The sequence below is a fragment of the Protopterus annectens genome, chromosome 7.part1 (genome assembly GCF_019279795.1).
Source record: "Protopterus annectens isolate FY-2018-M chromosome 7.part1, PAN1.0, whole genome shotgun sequence".
In the NCBI taxonomy this organism is placed as follows: Eukaryota; Metazoa; Chordata; order Ceratodontiformes; family Protopteridae; genus Protopterus; species Protopterus annectens.
Genome location: NC_056740.1, coordinates 339,557,525 through 339,585,387, shown reverse-complemented (window position 1 = coordinate 339,585,387; position 27,863 = coordinate 339,557,525). Strand labels below are relative to the sequence as shown.

Here is a 27,863-nt window from a genome sequence, read left to right as displayed (position 1 = left end):
TTTTGAGGTCTGACATTGCCTAAAAAAGGCACTATAGTGGTCGACAAGGATTTAGTTAATATATGAAAGCCTTGAATGGCAGAGGTGCAAGCCATCTTTGGCAAAGCATTTGAAACTCTTTACCATCTTCTCCAAAGCTGATATGTATTGTTCCCACTTTGAGTGACACCAGAATCTAAGCCAGTTGTTGAGATAAATAATCTTTTGTTTGTACTGCAACGTCATTTTAGGTGATGGCAGAATGCTGTTCTAGGCTGGGGTCATAACCAGCACCAGACACATGTTCCAAGGGCTCCATCATGTATGCCTCCTTATAGTCCAGGGAGGTACATCTCAAGTGATTTACACTCGTGTACTATGACTGCATTGTATGTACCTGTGGTGCAAGGACTTGAAGGATTCCATTATGTGGATAATTCTAGCAGCTGATAGGCAACTGACCTTGACCTTCTCTTTGCAGAGCCTGGTGAGTGGTGCATTGGTGTGTCTCACTATAGAGTCAGCTGTGATTAAGGTATTGGATTGTGTGGAGGTTTACCTTATGGACTTTTCTACTGAGTCAAAATGACTCTTAGATGTACGTTTCATTGTAGGTGCTGCCTGTGGTGTGTGTGTATGCTTGTGCGTGTGTGTGTGTGTGTGAGGTTGCTGAGGGTACTTATTTCTCAGGTTATGTTTAGAGGCCTTTGTGATTTAGGTATGCTATCTTTTAAAGTTGTGTTAGGAGCTAGATGTTTTAGTACATTCAGTGTTATACTTCGGATTCCCTTCTACCTTTAGGTTTGGGGTAGGCACCCTTATCTCTGTCCTTTCATCTTACTACAGGTCCCATCTCCCTCCTTGACCCAGAGTGGGAGATTAGAAACTTTGTGGGTGGACCTGGGGCACATGATAGGGTCCTTCCTCCTGGTCCACTTAGTTAGGCTCTGGTTCCAAGGACTTCTGTGAGGGCAAGAAAGATCTGAAGATGGTATTGGATGATGCCTGTGTTATATACCACTGATGTCCTTACAAGGTAGAGAGAGGCAGATGGCTAAAACCATGAGGAAAGTTAAAACTCTGGAAGTCAGGCTAGTTTTTGGGGCTACCTGTGAGTAGTATATCCCACAGATGATGACTGCAAAATTGAATATGCTCAGAAACATGTACATTTAAGGTAAGCTCCTAACACTGCTGTACTACCTTCAAGGAAAAGGTTTTTATACCAGTGCCTACACCTTCTCAGCATACTCCTTTCCTCAACACCTGTACAAGAAAGAGTTTTCTACCCGTGCCTACACATTCTCAGCATACTCCTTTCCCCAACACATGTACAAGAAAAGGTTATACCCATGCCTACACCTTCTCACCATACTCCTTTCCCTAGCACATGTACAAGAAAGAGTTTTATACCCGTGCCTACACCTTCTCAGCATACTTCTTTCCCCAGCACATGTACAAGAAAGGGTTTTATACCCATGCATGCACCTTCTCACCATACTCTTTTCCTCAACACCTGTACAAGAAAGAGTTTTATACCCATGCCTACACCTTCTCAGCATACTCCTTTCCCCAGCACATGTACAAGAAAGGGTTTTTTTACCCGTGCATGCACCTTCTCACCGTACTCCTTTCCCCAGCACATGTACAAGAAAGGGTTTTATACCCGTGTCTACACCTTCTCAGCATACTCCTTTCCGCAACACATGTACAAGAAAGGGTTTTATACCCGTGCGTGCACCTTCTTACCATACGCCTTTCCCCAGCACATGTACAAGAAAGGGTTTTATACCCGTGCATGCACCTTCTCACCATACTCCTTTCCCCAGCACATGTACAAGAAAGGGTTTTATTCCCATGCATGCACCTTCTCACCATACTCCTTTCCCCAACACATGTACAAGAAAGGGTTTTATACCCGTGCATGCACCTTCTCACCATACTTCTTTCCTCAACACCTGTACAAGCTTTGAATCCTAACTTGTAAATCATCTTGATTGTGCTGATTGTGTTCTCCAGTGTTAATAAACTAATTAGTGTATTGGTAGTTTCTTGCATGTAGGAATGAAAACTGCAAGGGGTGATGTCATGCTTCAATGTGCCATTTCTCAAGCAGCTTACATACCGGATGGAAATTTATACAGTCTTGCAGAAGAGTGGGACAGTTTCATTGCTAGAAGAATCAGACCAGAAAAAAGTCACCAGTGCCCATTTACTCTACTGCTATGAGAGTTTCTTCCATGTTTGTACTGTTAAAGTGACTGCATCATACAAATGTACTGTTCTGCGTAATGTTATAGCCAGCATGCCGCTTAATAATTAATAATATTGGTCCATTCTGCTTAAGTAGTTTGTCAGCCAATTGTTGTATTTTGCTGGCCATGTAATACCAGTGGGTGCACTCCGTGCCCTTTTATCACAGGAGTTAAGTGAAGTAGATACGTCATATGTTAAGTATGCAGTGCATATTGTGTTGCATAAACATTCACAAGTAATTGAAATTAAAGGATGAAGAGAGGAAGAAGCACTGGGTTCATAGGTGTGTACTTGGCTAACAACCACTGTGATCTTTTAAAGCCTAGCCATGCATCCTAAATCTGACAACTTAGGTTCATAGGTAGGTACTAGGCTATCTGCCCAAAGGCATTTATAAGCCTAGCATTACTGTGTTGGCTTTCACCGCCTCCTTAGATTAGTTCCCTGTGCCTCTGTCCAGCAGAGCCACTGAATTGATCCCCGGGGTAAACTTCCTGTTTCCCATCCACTCGTCAAGGTTTCTCTAGAAGAGTGTTAGTGAGGAGCTTTGCCTAATGTAGTGTGGAATCTTGTTCCAGAGCATGGGGAAGTCTCTGGGACAGGAATCTACCCTCCAGCACGTCCTATTTATTGTTGTGGTGAGGTTTAGATCCCTAGAGCATGTGGCTCGAGGGGATATGGTTTTCTTTAGGTGGAGCATGTCCATCAATTCTGGATTGGACATGGCCTTGTATGTCAGGCAGAGATCACCTCTGAGTAGGCGGTATGCAACCGAGTACAGCTGGAGTTTCTTCAGTTGAGCTGCATAGGGCATCTGTTTGAGGACAGTGATCCTCTTGGTGAGGTACTTCTGTGATCTTTCCAGTTGTTGCAGGTGTCTTCTAAGCTACATGGGGCATTGTACTCTATGATGGGTCTGATGAGTGATGCGTAGGGGGGCACAATGACCTCTTTTGATCTGGATGCAAACCCTTTTGTGATTAGGTGGGCCACATAGATGGATTTTTTAACCACTTTAGCAGTGTGGTTATCAAAGGAGAGATTACTATCTACTTGGGTCCCCAGATCCCTTATTTCATCTACCGTATTTAGGGGGCTACCACCTATGTGGTAGCTTGTGGGCACTTTGTTTTTTCCAAAGGGGATGACTATGCACATTTTGGCATTTAGCTTGAGGCCATGGTTTTGACACCAGGTATTTGTCTCAGTGAGACCCTTTTGGAGGATGTCTGTGTCAGCCGGAGAGTCAGTTATAGCCCCTAGTTTGCAGTTGTCTGAGAACTTGGTCAGTCATAGTCCTCCTGTGCTTGCCTGTACCTCTGAGAAGTATATGCTGAACAGGAGGGGTCCTAGGACTGAGCCCTGGGGAATACCACTTGTAACCGGTTTAGAGTCAGACCTAGCTCCCGCAAATCTTACCATGTGGGTTCTGTCTGTGCACCAGTTGGCAACCCATCTCATGACGTAGGGGTTTATGTTCAGGCTGGTGAGCTTGTCTATAATGCCAGAATGTGGAATGGTGTTGAAGGCCTTTGCGAGGTCTAGGTAGGCTGTGTGGACCACTTTTCCCTCATCTATTGCCTTGGTAACTGTCTCAAAGAAGTCCACCAGGTTTAGGAGGCATGATCTGCCCTTAACAAAGCCAAACTGGGTAGGGTCCAGTATTTGGGGGTTCCCAGTGTCTCTGTTAATGAGATCCATGATGATGCTCTCCATAGTCTTGCAGACCAAGCTAGTCAGGCTTATAGGGCGATAGTTCCCAGCGTTTGTTGTGGCTCCACCTTTGTGGAGTGGAATAACCGTTGCTGTGCGCCACTCTATGGGCATGTAGCCTGTGTAGAGGCTGAGTTTGAACAGTGTGTAGGTGAGGGGTTAGTTCATCTTTGAGCTTGTTTAGGACACAGCCTGGGACACCATCTGGTCCCATTGATGCTGTGTTTTTGGCTTTGGAGAGGGCTGTTTTAACCTGAGTGTCTGTGATTTCAGGGGGTACTACATTCTTCTGGTATGGCTATGGGCTCTTTTGGGGGTGAGAGGGGGGTGAAGTTTGCACTGAACCTGTCCGCCAGGATGTTGGCGATATTGGTCGGTTCAGTGTATTTTGTGCCATTCTGCACTAACTCCAAGCAGATCTGGGAATTGCCACTTAGATTCTTGACATAGCTAAAGAATGCCTTGTGGTTATCTTTGGAGTCCTTGGTAATTTTTCTTTTGAAGCTAGCCTCGGATGATTTTATGAGGGATAATAGTTTCTTGCTGATACTGATCATGGATGTCTTCCCCTCTTGGGATTTTACTCTTTTCTGTACTAGTTTCCTCCTTCTATTGTATAGTTGTTTATGGCAGAGGTCCACCAGACTGGTTTCCTTTTATTGGAGGAGTGAGTGTTGGTTTTGCTTGGGGTAGCACGATCGGGTCTATATTATATTCTTGAAAGCCGACAATGTAGAATCTGACATTGTCGACACGAGAATATCGAACGCTCAGAATCTCGAGCGTGTAAATGGAAATCTCCATAAGGGGGGATTTCCATTTACTGGAATGTAGTGCGGTCTCGGAGTTGGTATATTTAAGTAGCAGGGGTGTGGGGGGTGCAGGGGAACTTGCCCCCCTGCTTAAACCCATTAGGGTACTTTTTTCTTTTTTTTTTTTTTTGTGTTTTTATAAGGTTGATGTTTGAAGACATCGGCCATATGTTGTTCGATATTTTCAACCGTCGATCTTATAATAAAGACCTGCATGATCCATGCATCCTTGTAGGTGCCCGTAGAGTGCATTAGTAAAGGATTTTGCAGCCTGGGCAGCGTTATCCTTTAGCATGGGGGATTTGAAACTTTCCACCTCGGTCTTAAGTAACATGAAGTTTGCTTTTGAAAAGTTTTTCACAATGGTTTCTTTGACCAGGGGTGGGGGCAGAATGTGGATGTCCAGAGTTATTAGTTTATGGTCAGATCTAACCAGTGAGAGGTTGACCTCCAGTGTGGAACAGTGTTGGTGATGACCAGGTACAATATGTTGTCACCTCTGGTGGGGGTGTTGACCAGTTGATCCAGGGCGTTTGAGTTTATAAACTCTAGAAACTGTTGGGCAAGGGAGTTAGTACTTGAGTAGTTCTCCCAGTTAATGTTTGGGTAATTGAAATCACCCAATATCAGGGTGTTCAGTAGGACCTTTATGTTTCCCAGTGTTTCCAGAAATGCGGAATGGGGGTCTTGGGACATGGTGGGTGATCTGTAGCAAGCTACAATTTGAATTGAACTGCAATTGAAACTGAACTGCATTTGGTTCTGTCTGTTCTCTTGCCCGGTCGTATCTCCAGGCCTACAGGAAGCCCCCCTCTCTTACCTAACAACGCGTGGTTCCCAAGACCCAAAATCACGCCCATCTGGACTACAAACTTCAGCGAATGCTATGACCAGTACTTACCTTCAAAAAGAAAACAAAACCTGCAACCTAATCACTATTTAAAATACAGGGAAGCCCCCCTCTCTTACCTAACAACGCGTGGTTCCCAAGACCCAAAATCGTGCCCATCTGGACTACAGCGAATGCTATGACCAGTACTTACCTTCAAAAAGGAAACAAAACCTGCAACCTAATCACTATTTAAAATACAGGGTAAACTCAAAGCATTATTATCTCATTAATAGCTAAGTATAGCGTTCTAGTCTCAGGAACCTGGCAGTGCCACTAGAATACTTTAAGTACTATAAAGCCTGGAAAACTGTTTCTTTCCTTGCATTCATTATAAAGAACTGTAGTCGAAACTCCTCTGTGCTGAGTTCTGCTCTCAACTACTGTTCCCTCTAAGACCCTGCGAATCTCCTGGCGGTGTATGCTGACGTCAGGAAGTTAACAAATAGTCCTGCTGGTTCACCGCTAACTTTAAACTGAACTGCATTTGGTTCTGTCTGTTCTCTTGCCCGGTCGTATCGCCAGGCCTACAGGTAACTCATATATCGACTAATAACCTTAATTGAGTGACTACGGGTGTGATTTGGAGCGTTTTGCTTTGCATTGTAGTGTTATTTCTGTACTGCTGATACTAGATTTCACTGTGGCGTGCCTGCTTGCTAGCTGTAGCTGTGAATGATCCAACGCAAAGGTTTGCACGTGTTGTAGACGCACATCTGGTGTCTTTTTTATCAAAACACATAGCGACTAGGTCTGAAGTCATTTGAAGCTATTATATAGTATCTGAATGTGTATTTAGCGTATATTTGGTGTCATTTTGCTCATAACTACTAAGCGACTTGGTTTTTGTGCACGTGTTTTTGGTGCAAAGTCGGCGACTTTCAAACTCACCTAATGACTTTCATTGTGCTGTACCTTTCTCAAAACTAACTAGAGATTGTTGCCTAAACTTGCAATACTGCTTTGTGCTGTACTTGGTTAAAATTGTCTAGTGACACAAGTCTAAACCTTGCAAACTGGCTTATTTGTAAATGACTCACATAATGCTATTGATGTGATACTGTCTGTAACATGCACTGTTTATATACTGTTTTAAACACAGTCTCCAGACTGTATGCGGTTTAACCGTAAAGCTGTCTTAGTCTGCTTTTACCAGTTCAACCTTAGTAATTCTAATATTCCTATCTCTTTCCCTTGTATCACAGGAAGCCCCCCTCTCTTACCTAACAACGCGTGGTTCCCAAGACCCAAAATTGCGCCCATCTGGACTAAAACTACAGCGAATGCTATGACCAGTACTTACCTTCAAAAAGAAAACAAAACCTGCAACCTAATCACTATTTAAAATACAGGGTAAACTCAAGGCATTATTATCTTATTAATAGCTAAGTATAGCGTTCTAGTCTCAGGAACCTGGCAGTGCCACTAGAATATTTTAAGTACTATAAAGCCTGGAAAACTGTTTCTTTCCTTGCATCATTATAAAGAACTGTAGTCGAAACTCCTCTGTGCTGAGTTCTGCTCTCAACTACTGTTCCCTCTAAGACCCTGCGAATCTCCTGGCGGTGTATGCCCGCTCAGCCGCTTCGCTCGGGCTCGCTCCCCTCCCTGCCCCCTTATCCCACCTGCCCCCAGTACCCCTACTTTTATAGGAACAAACAGTCCCTCCCACTTTCCCCCTTAGCAAATCCAAAGCTCCCTCGTCACACCCCACTACTCCTCCCACCTCAAGGCCCACACCCATTACCAAATCCTACACTAAGTCTCTTCCCTCTCCCACTACCCTTTCCTTATCTCCATTATGGCCAAATTCATTTATACTATCACCCCCCTCATAACAATACTTCTCATCACCACTTATTTCCTAACAACGTATGAAAACCAAACTCTGATAGGTATCCCCTTCCCTAAGCGCCACACCAACTCCCAATCCAATCTCCATGTCATTTCTATTCCACCTTCACTCTACCAGGACAAAACTGTATCCCCCAAAATAGTCCACACTACACTTCATCACCCTAAAACTCCACATAACAAAACTAACCTCAAAATCCTATCTAAATTACAAAGATTTTTAGTTTACCTGAAAAATCGTATAACCATTGACGGCGATATTCACCCTAACCCAGGTCCCACCACTGTGCCAGACTCTAACCCCTATAAATTAACCCGAAAATCTACTGACTCCCTTCTAATACTACATCTGAACCTAAGAAGCATTAACAACAAAGTTCACAACCTTCACGCCATTATAGCTACTCATTCCCCTGACATTATGTGTCTAACCGAAACATGGCTAAAACCCACTACTAAGAATGAAGAGATCCTCCCACCCGGGTATAATATTTTCAGGGCTGATCGTGCAAAGAAAAAAGGTGGAGGAATAGCTGTTATGTTTAAAAATACCCTGAATATCCTTAGGAATCCATTACAACCTCCTATAATCTCTAACCTAGAAATTATTGCCCTACAGATCTGCCTAAACACTCAAACGCATCAACCTCATTGTAACCTATATCCCACCAGGGAAGAACACAGAAAACCTGGAGCAAACCCTGAGCTGGCTAGCCACCAGCTACCCACAAGAAACCATAGTACTTGGAGATGTTAATATTGACTGGTCTCTCTGTTCTACCCATACAACTCCACAACCTATCAACCTACATGGTTTTTCCCAAAACATCCTATCCCCAACCAGAATAGGCAATTCTCTTCAAAAAGAAAGTACCATTGACTGGATCCTTACTAATAGGGACTCAAACAACTACACCACAGGCACCCTTCCCAGTGACCTCAGTGACCACCTAATAACTTATATTATTAAACATAAATGCCCAACTTCTAACCCTCCCCTATATAGACTAATCAGAATCAAAAAGAAATTTGTCCCACAACTATTTCTTGCCGATCTGAAATCCTGCAACTGGACCATACTAAAAACTCTACCACTCGAGGAGAGTGTGTCCCACTTCAATGACACATTCCTTAAGATACTTGACTCACATGCCCCACATAGGCAAATTAGACCCAAAGTTCGTATAGCACCTTGGCTAACTAGAGAAACTAAAACCAAAATCAAACTCCGTGACCAAGCCTGGGATAAATGGAGAGCCACAAAAAACCCCCAAGATCGTACTAAATTTCAACAGCTAAGAAACACCACTAAAACAGCTATTACCCAAGATAAAAAACAATACTTCTGCCACCTCCAGCAAAAACACCAGAACAACCCAAAGAAATTCTGGGCAGGTTTTAACAACATTCTGCACCCAGGTAAAACTTCCACCCCAACCCCCAAGAAACTGATAGAGAAAGGGCAGGAAGAAGTAGCCAACACCTTTAACTCCTTCTTCACTGAGACTATCCAAACTCTAGCCAGTCAACTAACCTCCACTCCCCCATCTGCCACTCAACCGCATGATGACACCCCTACCCCTTTCAATTTAAAGCCAGTCTCTTCCTCTTATATAATGCCTCTTAAAAAACTCAAACCAACCACCCTAGCGGCTGACCACCTTCCAGCGGAATTCTTACAGATTGAGTCTGATGTAATAGCCTACCCCATATCAATCCTTATCAATAGAACTATAACTGAGACGAACATCCCCTCTATTTGGAAGATTTCTTATATCATTCCGCTTCACAAAGGAGGTACCTCCATGGAAACATCAAATTATAGACCAATAGCAATACTGTCCCCAATAGCGAAAATTATGGAAAGATGCATCCACAAACAACTTCTTCACTACCTAACCTTTAATCATCTCTTGTCCAACTCCCAGCACGGCTTTTCCCCACCATAGTACAACTACTGCCCTCCTTTCCTTTGTTGACTCCATCAATAACAATCGTAATAACAAACTTATATCCTCTGCCCTCTTTCTGGACCTATCAAAAGCATTCGATATGGTCAATCATCAGCTCCTTCTTAACACCCTTGAAACCCTACATCTGGACACTCCAGCACTAAACTGGTTCAAGGCCTACCTCACTGGTAGACAACAAGCTGTCCTGTGGCAAAACAGAATATCAGGACTGCTCCCTAATACCATAGGTGTTCCTCAGGGCTCGATACTGGGCCCACTTCTGTTTTCCATCTTCATAAATGACCTTCACTCAGTCATCCCTAAATCCACCTGCATCCAATATGCCGACGACTCCACCCTAATCTGCTCAGACGTCTCCCTCTCGAATCTCCAAACCATCACTCAACACTGTTTTTCTCTAGTTGAAAAATGGTTCACCGATTTGAAACTCCTACTCAACCCAACTAAAACAAAATTATTACTATTCTTCCCCAACGTCTTCTCACCCCTAGGTAAAGAACTCCCAAACACTAACAACATAACCTTCCATGTTAAATCCAACAATGGGACCCTCATAACCCCTGTCACCAGTACCAAATTACTAGGTGATACTATTGATCACAAGCTCAAATTCGACATACACATTACCCAAACCGTAAAGTCTTTTTAACAAAAAACTAGGATCCATGTACAGAATTAAAAACTTTTTAACTCCTACTGCCAAATTAACTATTGCCCGCACCCATCTCCTCTCTACCCTCCTCTATGCTTCCCCGATCCTCTCTTTCCTCAATAAACGTGAACTTAACATGCTCTCTCTTGCCTACAACCACATTGCTAGATTTATAACAGGTTCCCCTTATCGAACCCACCATTGTCTTAACCTGAGGAAACTTGGCTGGTTGGAACTGCCTAATCTTCTCAAACTTAACCAACTCACGGAAGCTTACAAAATAATCAACCATCCTGATAGAACTCCCTCACTGTGCAGCATTCTGACTCCATACACTAACCTCAATAGTCTTCGATCATCCAACAGCACCCAGATCCTAACCATTAAAGCTAAGAACTCGGGTGGGGATGCCCTCTACGCCAATTCCATTGGCAAGCCGTGGAACTCCCTGCCAAAATACCTAAGACTCACAACCTCGCACAATCAGTTCAAAAACAACCTTAAAGAATATCTCACAACACAATGGCTATGCCCATGTCGTGAACCTGACTAACTATATATCTCAAACCCTCCTAGTCCCATATCTCCCTAGTCCATTTCCCTTATCCAGATCTCTAAAATCTCTCATTCCTAATAGTAATGCGGATGATTCTTGATCCAGTCTATATTCCATTAGTATATGCGAAATCAATGCTATGTATAACCTGCTGTTTGTTCTTTTGTCTTATATAACATCTATGTAATTTTTTTTTCATCCTGTAAATGTAACTTGTATTCTCTTTTTGTAACTCTGTTTTGTAACTAGTAATTTAAACATGTACTTACCATTTTGTTTGGAGCTTTTCTCCTCGGGCCTCTACTGAAAACGGATATGTATCCAGCTAGACTAGCCCGGTTAACAAATGTAAAATAAATAATAAAATAAATAAATTGCAGTTCTGCCCATTGTTAGTTGCACGTGGATGATCTCAGAAGCATCTTGCTGTGCCACTAACCTGGAGGTGTGGGTATCCTAATGAATATGGATACGCCCCTGCCTTTTGTATTTCGGTCCGGGTTTTGTGTCCGAAATATATGAACTGAGTTGTAGCCTGTAGTGCTGGGTGTACTCTCCGGAGCCTTAAACCAGGTTCCTGTTACTGCACATATATCGATTTACTCCATACTGAGGAGTGCCTTGAGTGCATGCATTTTGAGGTTTAGAATTCTGGCATTGAGTAGCATTACCATCAGTTTTTTGTTACTTGTACTATTTACTGCGGTGGGTTTCTCTTTTGAGCCTTGCTTAAAAAAGGCACTATGGAGGTGGCAAGAGCCTTGGCCAGTATTTGAAAGCCTAAAGGTGACAGGTGCAGGCCGTCTCTAGCAAAGGAGCGTGACTTGTCGAGCCTGTCATCCCAGGCTGACAGACACTGGATCTCCTTTGAATGACACCAGAAGCTTAGCCAATTGTTGAAATTGATAATTTTTTCTTTATACCATCGTATCATTCTTGGTGAGGGCAGGATGCTACTCAGGGTCAGGGTCATACCAGCCTGGGCTATGTGATCAGAGAGCTTTTCCATGTCTCTTTTCATGTTGTCCAGGGAGGTATGGCTCAGGTCATTCACACCAACATGGACAATGACAGAGACGTATTTGTACTTGTTCTGGAGTGACCTGAGTGCTTGTGTTATATGGCGGATCCTGGTACCCAACAGGCAGCTAACAGTAACCTTCTCCTTGTTCAGCCTAGTGAGTGGGACGTCAGTATGTCTGACTATAGAGTTACCTGTTACTAGTGTGTTGGGTATGTTATTTTGCCTTAAAGGCTATGATTGCGTGGCACACTGGTTTTGTGAAGTATGTGTTTCATGGTTTGTGTTGGGGGGTGGAGGTTGCTTGGATGTCTGCTTTGGAGGTCTCTGTTGCTTTTGCAGATTTTTATTTAAAGTCTCCGTGTATTTGTGTGTTTTTTGCTGTTGCTGGTTTCATAGGTCTATGTGAGACTGGTGGTGTGATGCAAGTAATTCCCTTCTCCTCTTGACTGTCTGGTCCAATCTTGGGTTGAGAGAGCTTAGCCTCCTGTTTGGCTGTATACTTGCATCTCTTGCATGTATTAGTGTTTGGTGGTAGGAGGAGAGAGTTGTCTGTGTATATGAGGCAGTTGTAACATTGCCTCAAAATGCCCAGATTCACCAGTTGGACCGGAGAGTACACCTGAAACTGCCCTTTGGACATGCCTGGATAGGTACAGTGAGCTGTTTTACTGATTGGCTGGAAAGGTCGAATAGAAGGCCTTGTCCTTCTTTCTCTACAGTATGGGGGGGAGGGGTCTAGTGCTAAGGTTTATTAGTGCTTGCTATGAGTTTTGAGCAAGTGCCAGGCTGAGAAGTGAATGGTTTGAGTGCTTAAGTTGAAAGTTTGTCTAGTTCCAAGGGAAAAATTGAAGAGTAGACTTTGTGGAGCCAGGAATAGTTATACCATAGCTAACCAGCACTGCCCAGAGAGCAAAACCTTGCAAATGCGGGTTTTATAGCAGGGAAATGAAAGAGATAGAAAGTAGCCCAACATGGCCAATAACCTACTGATTTCTGGGCTGAAACCACTCCTTCAGGGACAGATAGGCTGCTCATAGCTCCCTCTCTCACAGTGAACAGAGGAACTTCCTTCTATCCAAGTAAGGTATGGGCAAACACAGAAATTTGTAACACAGCCCTGAATTCAGCACTAACCTGAAAACTGGACTATACTAGCTTAGAAAGGCGGGAAAACAAGTATTTTTTTGGGGGTTTTTTTTCTGAAAATAAAGCAGATACAATCAAAAAAACACTTTAAATGCACAGAAATGGCTATCACACTTGAGTGTGTAGCCTACAACAGTTAAACAGGTAATTTAAACACAAAAACGATTTTGTTAAAGTGCAGGCAGTACAATAAGTGCGATATGTAGCTGAAACAAGCTTTTTAAATCACAGAAACTCTAAACAATTTTCGTTTTAGGCGGAATTAGCTAAAGGCAGCATGAAAATGCAGAAAAATTATACTTAATCACTCCAAAGTCTCTCTTTTGTCTCTCTGCTGCTGTAGAACTCTGCAGGACACCAGACAGGACCTTGCTGAGCTGTATACAAGCACAAAACCTTGCAAATGTGGGTTTTATAGCAGGGAAATGAAAGAGATAGAAATTAGCCCAAATTGGCCAATAAACTACTAATTTCTGGGCTGAAACCACTCCAACAGGGGCAGATAGGCTGCTCAAAGCTCCCTCTCTCACAGTGAACAGAGAAACTTCCTTCTATCCAAGTAAGGTATGGGTAAACACAGAAATTTGTAACACAGCCCTGAATTCAGCACTAACCTGAAAACTGGACTATACTAGCTTAGAAAGGCAGAAAAACAAGTATATATTTTTTTGTTTTTTTTTCAGAAAATAAAGCAGATACAATCAAAAAAACACACAGAAATGGCTATCACACTTGAGTGTGTAGCCTACAACAGTTAATAGGTAATTTAAACACAAAAACAACTTTGTTTAAATACAGGCAGTAAAATAAGTACAATATGTAGCTGAAACAAACTTTTTAAATCACAGAAACTCTAGAAAATCAGCATTTTAGGCGGAATTAGCTAAAGGCAGCAAGAAAATGCAGAAAAATTATACTTAATCACTCCAAAGTCTCTTTTGTCTCTCTGCTGCTGTAGAACTCTGCAGGACACCAGGCAGGAGCTTGCTGAGCTGTATACCAGCACAAAAACCTTGCAAATGTGGTTTTATAGCAGGAAATGAAAGAGATAGAAATTAGCCCAAAATGGCCAATAAACTACTAATTTCTGGGCTGAAACCTTCGTAGTTTAAACAGGGGCTTGGGAGATGAATTTACAAGCAGTGGGCTTCGAAGTAAACTATTTACTGGCTGCCTGTGTTCATTACAGACATGCAGGTAAACAAGAAAGCACACTGAACAACTAAACAAAGTAAAAAATCAGTCACAGCTGCTTGCCAAAGTAAACGAAGCCTTTAAATGCTTTGATTAACTAATCCAATCAAAAAGCTGCTCCTTAAGCAGTATTTTAAAAGTAAAGAGCCTAAGGAGATGAATGACTGTTATTGTAAGTCTAGTATTTATTATGTATTCATTATATGCCTTTAAGCATACATAATTTGAGTTTGTGTCATTAGCAATTAGTTTTAAATTTTATTTAAAAAATTTTTTATGATTACATGCTTGGATTAGTGATGTACCTTCACATGTACATATATTCTTTATGGAAACGCATTCTGTTTTTTGTGCCTTTAAGGAAGAAGTGAATGAAGTTCTGCCTCATCTTGATTGGTTAAATGTTTACACCTGAGACTATTTATATGACTTTTAAATTTTTATACTGTTTTCTGAAGAAGTTTGCACATTGTGCAAACGAAAAGCGCTTCAAATAAATTACAGTTAATCAAAGCTTTTAAAGACTTCGTTTACTTTGGCAAGCAGCCGTGACTGATTTTTTTACTTTGTTCATTACAGACATAGTTGCCAAACCTGGGATGAATTTCCTATTCCCATCCAGTTTCCCAAGTTATGCTTGAACTGGGTGAGGGAAGGACTCTGCTCCACATGAATGCCTTGTGTGCAGGAATGTATCTCCCTTCAGCAGTCTATAACAGACAGAATACAGGGATGGGGCTTTGAGGCGAATGTTGCTTACACTGTGTATTCTTTTAGTGAGAAACCTTTGTGGATGTTCCAATTGTTGGATGTGCCTGGTTAGGTTTGTATAAAAAGGGGCATTGTACTCTGTGATAGGTCTGTTGAATGCTCAATATAGTGGAACAATGTCCTCCTTGGACGCAGGTGCCATACCTTTGTTTATAAGTAAAACAACATAGAATGATTTTGTGACTACTGTGTGCATGTGATGGTCAAAGGCTAGAATGCTGTTTTGTGCCCCTAAGTCCCTGATTACTGGTCAACTCTTACTGATGTGTTATCACTATGATAGGTAACCAGGGGTGCGTGATTTCCAAAGGATACTGTTATGCATTTCTTGGCATTTAGTTTTAGTCCATGGCTATTTGTCTGTATCAGCCCTTCCTGGAGAAAATTAGTGTCAGTGGGGGATTCTATGACTGCTCCTAATTTTCAGTCATTTGCAAATTTGGTCAACCAGAGGCACTTGGCATTGGCCTTGATTTCAGAGAAGTAAATGCCAAAAAGGAGCTGTCTCAGGACCACTCCATGAGGGACTCTGCTTGTGACTGGCCTCATTGTAGAGAAGGACTCCCCAATTCTAACTTCGAGGGTCTTGCTTGTGAGCCAGGTGGCTGTCCACCAGGTGTCATAAGAGTTTATACCTGACCTCTTAAGTTTCATCAAGAATGCCTGAGTGGGGTATCGTGTCATCTGTCTTGGCCAGGTCAAGGTAGGCAGTGTGAACCATTCTGACTCATCCCTTGTTTTTGGTGGCCTTCTCAAAGAAGCCTATCAGCTTGTATAGGCATGACCTGCCCTTGACAAAAGCAAATTAGGTTGAGTCAAATGTCTTGAGGTTTCTTGTGTCATTATTGATTATTTCCTAGACAATTCTTTCCATGGCTTTGCATATGAGACTAGTGATATTTATGGATCTGTAGTTTCCAGGGTGTGTAGATGGCCCACCTTTGTACAGTGGGATGACTGTTGCTGTTCTCCATTCTTGAGGCACAAAACCTGTTTGGAGGCTGTGGTTAAACGGTTTCTGTGAACAGTTTTCCCTAGGCAGCAGTATTCTTAGTGATTATGCGGGCTTGAAATTTTGCAAGGTTATCACTTAATAGTAAAATGTTAGCCTTAGAGTAGTTCCTGAACATTCCAGGGTTAGCTGGGGTTCTGGGTTTTATTTTTACTTCAAAACAGATCATTTTCTGGTCTCACCTTACCAAAGAGGAGATTACACTAGTTGGGTGTGTAGCATGCTTCTTTATTAGTAAAGACCAGATGCAGTATATTAGCGCCCCTGGTTCCTGTACTGCCAATCTGGTCCAGGGAGTTTGTATTAAAAAAATGCAGGAATCTCTGTGCCTGCACATTTGGTGTTGTATATGATTTCCAATCTATGTTGGGGTAATTAAAGTTGCCTGTGACTATGGTATTGGGTTGAATGGTGAGTGTTTCTAGCAAGCTTAAATAGGTGTTATTAGTTTCCTGGGTCATAGAGTGTGACCTGTAGCTCGAAAGGAAGTGGTGTGGTATTTTGCCTGTGGTAATTTGAACATGGAGAATCTCAAGTATATCATCCTGTTTGACCAACCTTGATATATATTTATTTTTGATGTAAATTGAGACCTCTCTACCCTGTCTCTACCCTGTCTGTGTAGTAGCTGGTCGAAATGTGTGGAAGGCATTATAGCCTTCCACTGCCAGTGTGCTCTCCAATGCTTTAAACCATGTCTCAGTGACTGCATGGATGTCAGCATTCTATAAGGTGAGGAGAGCCTTTAGGTAGTGGAATTTGTTGTTTAGACTTTTTGCAATGATCAGTAACATCTTTGGATGTTCTTGGTTTTGTTTTATGTCAGAAGTACTTTCAGTTTGGCATTGCCTAAAAAGGAAATCTTGGGGAGAACAATGTGTTGGCTAATATTCAAAAGCCTGGAGTTGTGGGGTGCAGACCATCCCTGGCAAAGCAGCATGGTCTATTGACCATCTCCTTCCATGCTGACAAATATTGCGCCCCCTTAGAATGACACCAGAAACTAAGCCAATTATGCTCTGTTTGTATTGCAACATCATCCTTGGAGAAGGAAAAATGCTGCCCAGTGCTAGGATCATACCAGCCTGAGACATATATTCTGAGAGCTTCACGATAGCTCTCTTTGGTTCCCCTGCATTTTGTCAAATGTGTTTCTTTTACAAACGCAAGGATGTGTGGTTTAATGTTGATGGTACAGATAGCCGAGTGTTGGAAATGTCCATGGTGTGTAATGTCTAGACAGGTAAGCAGAGTTAGAGGGGGTAAGATTTTGTGTGTGTGTGTGTGGGGGGGGGTTTAGGGCTGTGGATGGATGAAGGATGGGTGCTGTATGCATGTGTGCAAGTTTATGTATTGTAGGGTTAGGGTCAGGGTTAGGTTAGGGGATAGATATAGTGTTGTTTGTATGTATTTGTGAATGTTTGCATGTCCGAGTGTGTCTTGTGTAGTGACAGTGCTGCAGGAAGGTATTTATGAAGGTAAGGTGCAGGGTTAGGATTGAGGGAAGGAGCAGTGTTAGGTTAGGGTTAGCACCTATTACTAGAGTGGGTTTAGTAATGGGTGTTAACCCTAATCCCAGTGCTACCCCTTCCCTCAACCCTAATCTTACACCTTACCTTCATAAGAAGCTTACTGTAACACTGCCACTATTCAGTCAAATTTGAGGCTTGTGTTATCAGGGGTTAATGTTAATATCAGGAGAGAAAATAGTTTTCCTTTCTCAATATTATGTTATTTGATATTTGTTGTGTTTGGTATGTTCAAACTTTTTTGTTGGTGTTTTTAATTCATCATTCGATCATATACAATAGAACTTTTTCTTCATATAGCCTAGGGTGGTACTTCTCAGGCCATTTACATCCATGTGGACTATGACAGAGTCATACTGGTAGTTGTGGTCCAGTGACCTGAGTACGTGTATGTGGGGGATCCTGTAACTTGATAAGCAACTGGCTGACTTTCTCCCTACTCAGCCTTGTGAGAGGGACATCTGCGTGTCTCATAATGGAATCTCCAGTGACCAGAATGTTGGATTGTGTGCTGGCTTGCCTTATGACCTTAGAAGTAGAGGCTCCAAGAAATGTGGCTGTATGTGTTTGATGTGAGTGCTGTTTTGAAAGAGTGCATTTGGGCCCGCTGAGGGCATTTGTTATATGTACATCATCGAAGAAGTCTATGGGGTTTATGAAGGTTACATTTAAGTGCCTCACCATATGTGGGTCTATGTGTCTGTACTGTGTGTGATGGGTGCAGGGTGTGTACTGCTGGCAACCTTATTGACATTAGAAGTACTTTTATGTGAGAGCTTTGCCTCCAATGGCATGTGTAAATGCATCTGTCACATACCTTATCAGTTTGAGAATTATCTGGTTGTCAGCAATCATGAGGCAGTTTCTGCATTGCCTCAAGTTGCCCATATCTACCAAGGTGGTAACAGAGATAGTGGGGAAAGTTCAGATCCATGGCAACAGGCCGTTTGTATTGATTAGACCGGTGTGGTGAGAATGTAAAATAATGTAAAGAGTATCTGGTTTGCAGCTCTAGGGGCAGTACTTGTCACTGCAGAACAGTTGCCCCGTCTACCACTACATGTTGGTGAAATTTCAAGACTGCTTTTGAAAAATGCCAACTCAAGATGCCTGTCATGCACGACACTGCCAAACTACCAAAGCAGACCTTGATTTATGGGTGAAGTATTTAGGGAGATATTCTGAAGTTAGATTAGATAGCAGCTAATCAAGCAGTATTTACTGAAAAGAAAGAATTAGTGTTATCAAGAATAGTGAATAGTGGAGGTTCTCGTAATTGGCTGCTATTAGTGCTGGTCTCACCACAGCTTCATGTTGCTGTGATACAATGCCCTTTTGCTTTTTCTTTCACTAGAAGAAAAACATTAGCACCAATCCCAAGATGTGAAACAGGGCACAGGCTGTTTTGTGATCAACAGTCTTGTCCCAGATGATGCAAGGATCTGTAGGCTTGTTGCATCCTTTTCCTGGTAGATGCCTTGAATAGCAACCAGACTAATCAGGAAGGTCTCACACAGATACCCAATGCCCAGTCAGAGACAATCAGGAATCAACGCCCAGTGCTCCTTCTCTCACTAGGAGCAAAATGAATGCACAAATTCCAAAATGGCCCCTATGAAGCAGTTAGCATGCTTTCTGGTGATCAGTAATCTCCAATAAATGATGTCCCTATGCTCCTTCTCTCACCAGGAGCAAACCACAAGCACTAATCCCAAGATGACTACTGAGAGGCAGAATGTGGGCTCTCCAATAATTTGTGGTCTTGGACCAGATGTTGCTGATTTTAAAGGGTAACATGGAACAAATTAGTTGATATCCTAATAGTTGCAGTGTGTACTAAGCAATTAGATATGAAAGAGGGAGTACTGGTGTGCAGCAGAGAACAGCAGCAGCTGGGTAAAGTTTATTTTGTGATATCCCTTATATGCAATTCAGGATAGTGGGGAAGCTGGACTCCCTGCAAGCTTTTGTAAAAGGTAAACAACCAGCCTTGGATGGAATGCCTGTGCATCATAGGCTATAAGTTAAGTTCCTGTAAAATGTTCTGGGATATCAGTATGTTTTAAGGAGTAATTTTTCACAGCCATAATGTATAATACTTAAGGCAGTCTCTCATTTTTAAAGGTTTTGACAATCCATGGATCAGTAGAATTGCATGAATAAAAATATAAAAATGTGAATGGTCCCTGCTAATATAGTGAACTTATTTGGCCATTCAGATTACTGTTTTCAGTTTCTAGGTCATTCTTTAGTTATACAGTGTATCATTCAAAAAGTGAGCTCTTATTTCAAATGGCAATTCTGAAAATATTAGGTCAGCAAATCCGTATTGCTGTTTGTTGATTCTTGAACTGCATTGGAGAAGTAAGAAATGCATTAGTTCATTCTTTCAAGTCACTTATGGATAATTACTAAGATCTGTAAAGTTGCTTTTTCAGAAAATGGAATCAATATTAAATGTATACTAGATCAAGTTAAAAGGTCCTTGACAGTATTAATAAAAGGCAGGCTGGTCAAAAATGCAGCTTCAAAAGCAAGTCCAGACAGTGAACCTTCAGGTTGCAGTAGCTATAATTAATTGTGACGGCACCATTCTTGCCCAGGTTTCGACAGTCAAAATAACATTCTTTTCTTGAGTGCATTGAGGGTTTTGATATGTATTGGGTGTAATAGTATTTGTGCATGTTATTGTAGTTTTATTTCTGTGTGGCTCACATAGGAATCAAATAAACCAATATCCAGAAGAACAGTGCAAACCAAACAACTAATAAATGACCCAAAAGAAGCACTGTTTAGAAGAGAAGCCAAGCACCGGACAGCTGTAGATACAAATCCAAATTTATTGAGTGTACCAAACACAAAACGTTAAGCGTAAACACACTGGCGTTTTAGATCAATCCATCAGACCTGATGAAGTCTGATGTATTGGCGAAAAACGCATTGTGTTGTGTTAGGGTTTTAACGTTTTGTGTTTGGTACACTCAATAAATTTGGATTTGTATCTACAGCTGTCTGGTGCTTGGCTTCTCCTCTAAACAGTGCTTCTTTTGGATCACATAGGAATCAAACCATTGCAGGCACATAGAATGACATTTATCTTTGTGCTGTGGAGCTTTCATCATCTGCAGACTGTAACACTGGAGAAACTTATTTATGACAGTTTCTTAGAGGGTGGGGGAACAGAAATGTTTCAGGCGGAAATTCTAGCGGTGCCATTAAGAACTTGGGCCAAGTCATGGCCTGGTACAGGCTGAGATTGAACTGTGATGTGCACATATTGTATTTTGGTAGTGATTAGTGTTTGTGGCAGAGTTGTGTAACAGGATTACTGAAGGACCGGCACCACATTTTGGTTGCAAGAAGTAAAAAGAAAAGAAGAGCCATTCCACTGGATTAAGGTAACATTAATTACAGTAATGCTAGGCACTGTCCAGTTCTTGTCAAAGTGAGTCACACACAGACGTTTGAAGGGTCTGGGAAAGAATCAGAAGGAGTATGCAGGATGTTAATAAATATAAAGGTCTGCTAGAGCTGGCATCAGCAGAGGAATATTGCATTTTTGCCATCTTGCCCTTTGTCGTGGAGAAAGTGTGGGGCACATGTCTAGATGCTTAGGGTCCTGTTGTAGAATCCCTGGTGGAGACCATAGATCCCAGGGGATTACTGGCTTTGAGGAAGGCAGAGCTGTCGTAAGGATTACATCACTTACAGAGGCGAGCAACATTGGAGAGATGAATATAATATGAAATACAGTAACTGCACGTATTTCATATGAGACATTTGAGACAGGAGAGAAATGCTGCTCTGCCTTTCATCTAATAGAGTGGCAGTTGAGGGTGCACTCCATGGGAATGAGCAGGATTGTACCTTGTTTGATCCCAGATCTGTGCTGGAACACTGAAAAGGCAGTGGAGTAGAAGGCAAGTTACTAGTAGCAGTGTGTCAGAGAAACGTGTGTCGTAGAGATGACCTCTTGGACCTTGTGTTTAACTAGCTCCCCCTTGAGCTCACATCCATCCTTCACCTCAGTTGATGATAAGGGACCCTTTCAAGGTGCACCTTTCCGCAACTACCTAGAATAGTGCATCTCCAGGTTTCAGCACTGTTCTTACACTGTCAGGTGTCTGAATTTTTTTTAATCACTTTTATTAATTTGCATAGTGACCATCAGCTTCTTCCCATGTATTCTAGGGCCATCATCTAGGCTGTTGTCTGACTTCCTCTCATTGGACTGAAGCCATGGCTGCTTGATGATCACTGGGCTAAAACAGATTTTGGAGTGCTGGGCATGTCTGCAATTGCATACTTTTACACATGCATCACCCCAGCTACACCATAAGGTATTCCCTGGTAGCACACGCATGTGACTTGCTAATGCTGTCTAATGCATTCTAAGTCCTTCACTAGGACTCACAGGTATAAGTCAGCTGACCTTCCTGTCTTCAGGATGGGTAAGCAGATGTTGACCATTTGGTCACACTGTCTCCATCTAGTTCCTCCCATACCCAGTTTTCCAGTTGATCCTGGCTGATCTGAGTTACAGATAGAGTTCTTTCTTTCTGTAGTATAGAGTCGGCCATAGTTGACTGGAGTTTAGACCTGACTAGTGTGCACTTTAGTTCATTGGCCATTATTTGATGGCTGCATTTAGGATCAAGGCTTTCCTATGTTTTTTGGCAAGACCTGATGGCACAGGTTGAAGAGGGTCCATCAGGGCCTCCTTTACTAGGGTTTGTGGGATGGGCTGTCAGTAACAAACAGTTATTTAGCATCTGGTCTGAGACTTGTACACAAGATGTGGAAACACCCACCTAGGGAGCATGGACTGGTTTCTTAACCAAACCCTATCTTTGCTTGGTCTTTGGCAGCTGTAACCAAAAAGGTTGATGCTCTTGCCCAACCAGTGGTACTTGCTTGATGAATGCTTTGCTTCATGTACATCAAATGGGCGCTGTGCTGCCCTTTCACTCCTGAGCTTTGCCTAGGAGAGATTGTTCATCGCACACTGTATCCCAGAAAAGGCATTAAGAAGTCCCAGTAGCCCTTTTCTCAGACTAGATAAGGATTATGAATCCTAACTTCCTTATAGAGGTCTCTGGAATGGCACTCCTTGTTGTAGAAATATTCAGATTTAAAAGGTTTCCTGTAGAGTCTGAGCTTCTCCCCATGAACATCTTAGTGAGTGTCTGGCAGAGAAGAAGCTAGCACCCCAGAATCATCCTGTCTGTGAAACCTGTGCTCAGTGATGGTAGCTGAAATCGAGCACTCTACAAATTAATAAATAACATGTATACATTGAGTTAAAACAGATGTCCAGTTAAAAACAGGTGTGCAATTAATAACACATATACAACAAATTACAATAAACCATTTAAAAGCAGTGAGAGAAAATACTTAAGCAAGGTCAGATAAATGGGATTTTACCTTTAGAGACCTCTTCATAGGTACCAGTCTGTCTGCAATCTGCAGAAGTTTAGTAACCTGTGCAGACCTCCAGAGGAGTAGAATGAGATCCTGTCTAGGCATTCTAGAGCAGTCGCTGCTTTGATTTCTTTGTTCCAGCACAGGTCCTAGAGACTACAGTACCTTGCCAACTTAACTTTTATTACTAGTTAGATCTTTTATGTCTTTGTCTCACCTGCCCATATTCCACTTCATCTTGGTGAGGCAGTGGAGAAGATTTTGTTCCTTCCTGATTCTTTGGTCAGGCTGAGCCCTTTTAAGACTTCTACTAAGATTGTTACAGTGAGTTTACATTTCTGTAATAGGCTTGCTTGTGCACTGCAGTTTTGAGTTTGCTAATGCTGTGGCAGGAGCATCATGCTCAGGCAAGCCTGCACAGGATGGGTTTGCGTTTGCTAATGCTATGGCAGGAGCATCATGCTCAGTCAAGTGCCTGCACAGGATGATATGACTTAGGCTGTCTTCCATTAAGGATATCCTTAAGGAGACCATCCTTTATGCCATTTTCTGGTGGTCCCTAAATATATGGTCACTGATCTCCAAAGAAAGAAGCAGGTCATGATGAAGGGCCTCTGTGACCACTTCCCTCTCCTCTGTTACTGTTGAAAGTTCTTTCAGGCCAGACCAGCCCACAAAGAGAAAGAAGCTTCTTTGTAGGCACTTTAGTCAGCAGTCCTAGCTACCATTTAGGGCTGTTTGGGTTTGAAGGACAGTCCTCTGAGACTGCATTTGCTTGAAGAACTGTCATGGTACCAGTGGTCTAGGACATAGTTATGGCGGCCTGAGTCTTTAATCTCTTAGGTTCTCTTCCATAAAAGGCTCTGCTCAAAGGCCAAGCTGTCTCTGTAGAGCTCTTTTGACAGGCTCTGTCTCTTCTCCTTTCAAGCCTCTAGAAAATGTCTTTCTTTCAGATTGAGACCATGAGCTTCACTTCTGAAACTTTCTTGCTCAAGGGTAGTGTGAGGCTTCTATCCCATCTTGGATCACATCACAAAGTGTATGTGATATATTGAGTTACAGTTGGTGACTTTCTAGGAAGGTCATATTTTTGCTGCTGCTTAGTGCCTGTATGGTGTTTCTGGACATGATGGATCCATTTTGACATGTCATTGTCTAGTGTACGCATGAGTTGTTTGTTCGGTTCTCAGTTGGTGGCCAACATTTTCATTACAGAATATTGCCGTTTGGTATACCCTTTAGGTACAGAAGAGACACCACAGTTGTAGGAATTGTATTGGAGGCTTTGTAAGAAAAAAAACATGGCTTTTGGTGACCTTGTTGAGGGACCGCATGTTACTGTTTGTGGGTATCATACTCCAACTGTTGCAGGCAATGGAGAATGCTTAAAAACTTTGAAAACTTGGAATTATTTCTGAATCTGAAGGATTACATCTGTTTGAGGTAATCTGAATACCCTGCAGTGATTCCTATCCACAGAAAGGGTCCCAGTAAGTCATTACCTTGGCATCCTATGTGAGGATGCTACAGAGGGTCCAGGCTCATAAACATTTATGCTGTTTTGGTTTAAGAGCAACCACAATCTTCATGGTACTCTTGCACAAAAAATGTTACTGCAGTCTCCAAATTCTCCTTCATTCTCTTTTTTTTTTTTTCATTCCTGCAACTAAAACTCTTGCAAGTTGCGATTACCATTACTTTGTTGGTGGGCTAAGGAGCTTTTTCAACTTCTCCATACTGCAGGGGGAATAGAAATTCAGGGCTCCACATGCACCTGATGTAGCGCTGGACAGTGCTTCTTGCCACGGAGGTTCTGCAGGAGTGCTGGAGGCCTCCCTAATACAGTTTGACAAGATATCTGTCATGTGATGCTTAGGCAGACATGTTGAAATGTGCATGTATCACATATGCAGATTGGTGATTCAGGTTTGGCAGTGGGCATAGATGGAGACATTAGTGTCTTAGACATTCAGATCCTGGTGAAAGTGAATTTTCTATTGGACTCCTTAAGCCATAATATCAGTCCTCTTCTGGAGATGAGGATTCAGGAATCTTGTTATACTCTTCTTGGAATGGAGTGTCAGAGATCAGTCGGTCACATCAAAGACTGCAGTCCTTCCTCTGTTCTTCTTTGTGCAGCAGGCTAAGGGAGAGTTGATGAAAGATATAATCCCTCTCCCTCATGGTGGGAATGATTTCCTGTATTCCTCCTGATTCCACTACTAGGGTATGGTGGTGTGGAGTTCAGTCTGTTGAGTATCTGACAGTACAGGAAACTCTCACACTACAAGATAAGAAAGTCCCCAGTAGTTCAAGGAACAACTGGCCCAACCTTATGGTGTGGCTATTTGATGATGTCCCTTGACCCTGGCTGATATTTGACTAGGGTTTTGGAAGTGAATGACACTGCCAGGAAGCCTTTCACTCATTAGACTTTCTGCTTAGTAAAGAGCTTCTCCATTTCAGCAGAGTAGTATCCTCTGTCACCTTATTCGTTTACCACACTGATTACTTCTAGCCACCTTAGATGCCGTGTAACCTGAGTGTTGGTTACTTTGTAGTTAAAGTGTACGTTTCTGACATACCTGCTCATTATGACTGGAAGGAAAGTCTGTAGCTCATCACAGCAATTAAAGTGGTGTGTAATTGTGTTCTGTGTCTCCATCCTGCTTTGAAGAATTTTTTCCTTAGAATTTGAATTTCAAGATTAGGAGGCTTGTTAGTCCTCCACTTACTCATGCAGCTTAAGTGGCCCTGAAAACTCATCTTTTAGAAAACACATTTCTTGCTGGCTATCAGCTGTGTTCACAGGATCTCAGAGCTTCAGATCCTCTAGTCATGATTCCAGGAATCAGGCCTTCTTTTGGTCATCAGTGCTTTGTGTGCATTTGTCTTTTAACTTTCCTTTGACTGCCTTTTGGCAGTTTTTATTAATGTGTGGAATTCTTCCCAGTTGTACACGCTGTGAGGATGTAACAGTTGTGTTGATAACATATTTGATTACTGAGAGTCCTCCTAGGTTTTTAATTTTGATTTTAGGTTTTGTTTTTCTCTCTCTCTTGCTTACAGTGCTTGTTCAGTGGATGAGATGAACTGATGGGTAGGTTGGCTAGGAACAGTGTGCAACTCTGGTGAGTGACATTATGGCATATGTTGGCAGGAGGCAGACACATGCCTGTAAGTATGAGAGCTGAAGAGAAAGATAGCTAAACTGGAGGTAGAAGAGGGTAGTAGTCCATTTTGTACTTACCAAAACAAACGTCCTCGCAAATCAACTGTTACTATAAATAGGTTTCTGTTAGCTGTGATGCTTCACATTGCCTGAAGGGGTGTGCTTTGTTTGAATGTGTGTGTGTATCCTGGTTCATTTCTATGCCTTGCACACATTGAATGCTAAGATAGAATCCAACTCCCCCTATGAGTTTCACCTGGATTAAATGGATAATTTGATAATAATGAATGAATATCTCCAGTTAAAATGTTTTTAGTCCCTCTAGTTTTATACACAGGTCAGGTATATTTTTATCAACCAGCGATGTTGTGGATAGCAGTTAATAAAGCACTAAAGGTTTTTATCTGTTAGGGGAAGATGTCAAGAGTCAAGTGGGATAAGCTGATTCTTCCAATTGAACACAGCAATTTGTGTTTACTTGATTTGAAGGAGTATTTCAGAGCTACACAGTTAAAGCTCCTAAACATAGCACAAGCAGAAAACCTGTAATTCAAAGTGGAAAGGGATGATGATGATGATGAAACAGGGGGAAGCTCAAGAAAGAAGGAGATACTTGGATTTTGGATGCAGATCCTTAATTTGGATGCAGATCCTTAAAGGAGAATGACAATAACCATGCAGAATATTATATTCATAAAGTAGCAGAAAGTATTCTAAGAACTAAGCCAACACAGGAACGGAGAAAGGAGATTCTGCTGATAGGGATGACTGCAATTAGGGATACAGACAATAGGCAAGAGGGGGCTGGAATTTATTGTAGAAAACTGGTAAAAGAACAAAGATATTGGGAGCAAATAATTAGAGAGGGAAAGGTAATAGAACGTGAAGAGGCCAAAAATGTATTTGGACTGTAGGATAGATATTGCCTTCCCTATCAAGGATTGTTTTCAGAGTATAGGCAAAGAGAAAGAAATAGGAGGATCCCAAGTGAAAGACCAGCACTGGCAGAGTTTCATAGAACAGAAGCTGCTGTTAAAAAGGAATATTAGTAGAGCACACAAAATATTGCATGATCAATCAGAGGAGGTTAGAAAGGATTGGCAGTAGAGCTTGGATAAACAATTCACAAAGAAACAATGGGGTATATATGTATGTCTCCCAGTTATGCAGCAAAGTCTAGAAGGTTTAGGATCTTTGCTTGGAAGTGTTTACATAGGTATTTTTATACCCTAAGCAGACTCCAAAGACATTTTCCACAGGTAGATAGCAAATGTTGGAGGTATGATGGGGAAGAACGAGGAAACTAGTAACATATTTTCTGGGAGTGTAACGACTTGGCAGATTTTAAAGATTCCTTGAAGACTGCTCTGTCAGAGATACTGGGTGAGCAAACTGGTGTAACTAAGGAAATTTTTATTTATTTTTTTATCTATGATTGGAAATCGGAATAGCCTAGACTTAGTAAGGCCTTCCTGTGTCTAATTATGGTGGCTGTCAAAAAAGCAATTACTAGAAGATGGAAATTAAAGTCTAAACCAACTTTATTAGAAGTAGTGAATATAGTAACAGAGATAAAACAACTGCAATTGGGATCTTTAGAAAACGGTAGGAGTAAATTACATAGGGAAAAAATGAGAAGTATGGGATCAATACATGCAGATGAGGAACGAGGTTTAAAAGAAGGCAGGATTTGAATGAACTATCTAATGGTTGACTGACAATGACTGGATAGATTATAAGTGATATATAATGTTTGCAACAAAAATTATGTCAATATAGTTTGTTTTCATTTATACAAATGTATGATTGCCTATGTCATACATGGTAATTTAATAAAGATGTTGCTTGTTTAATAAAATAATGAATGAATGTTTTGTATTTACTGGTAATAAAGTTTTCCCTTTCTTTTC

The 27,863-nt window shown here is 41.8% G+C and overlaps 1 protein-coding gene across 2 annotated transcripts in view; it reads left to right on the top strand.

Moving 5' to 3' along the window:
* APPL1 (adaptor protein, phosphotyrosine interacting with PH domain and leucine zipper 1) overlaps nt 1-27,863 on the top strand; it is a 1,282,591-nt gene that overhangs the window by 582,399 nt on the left and 672,329 nt on the right. The window lies entirely within an intron of this gene.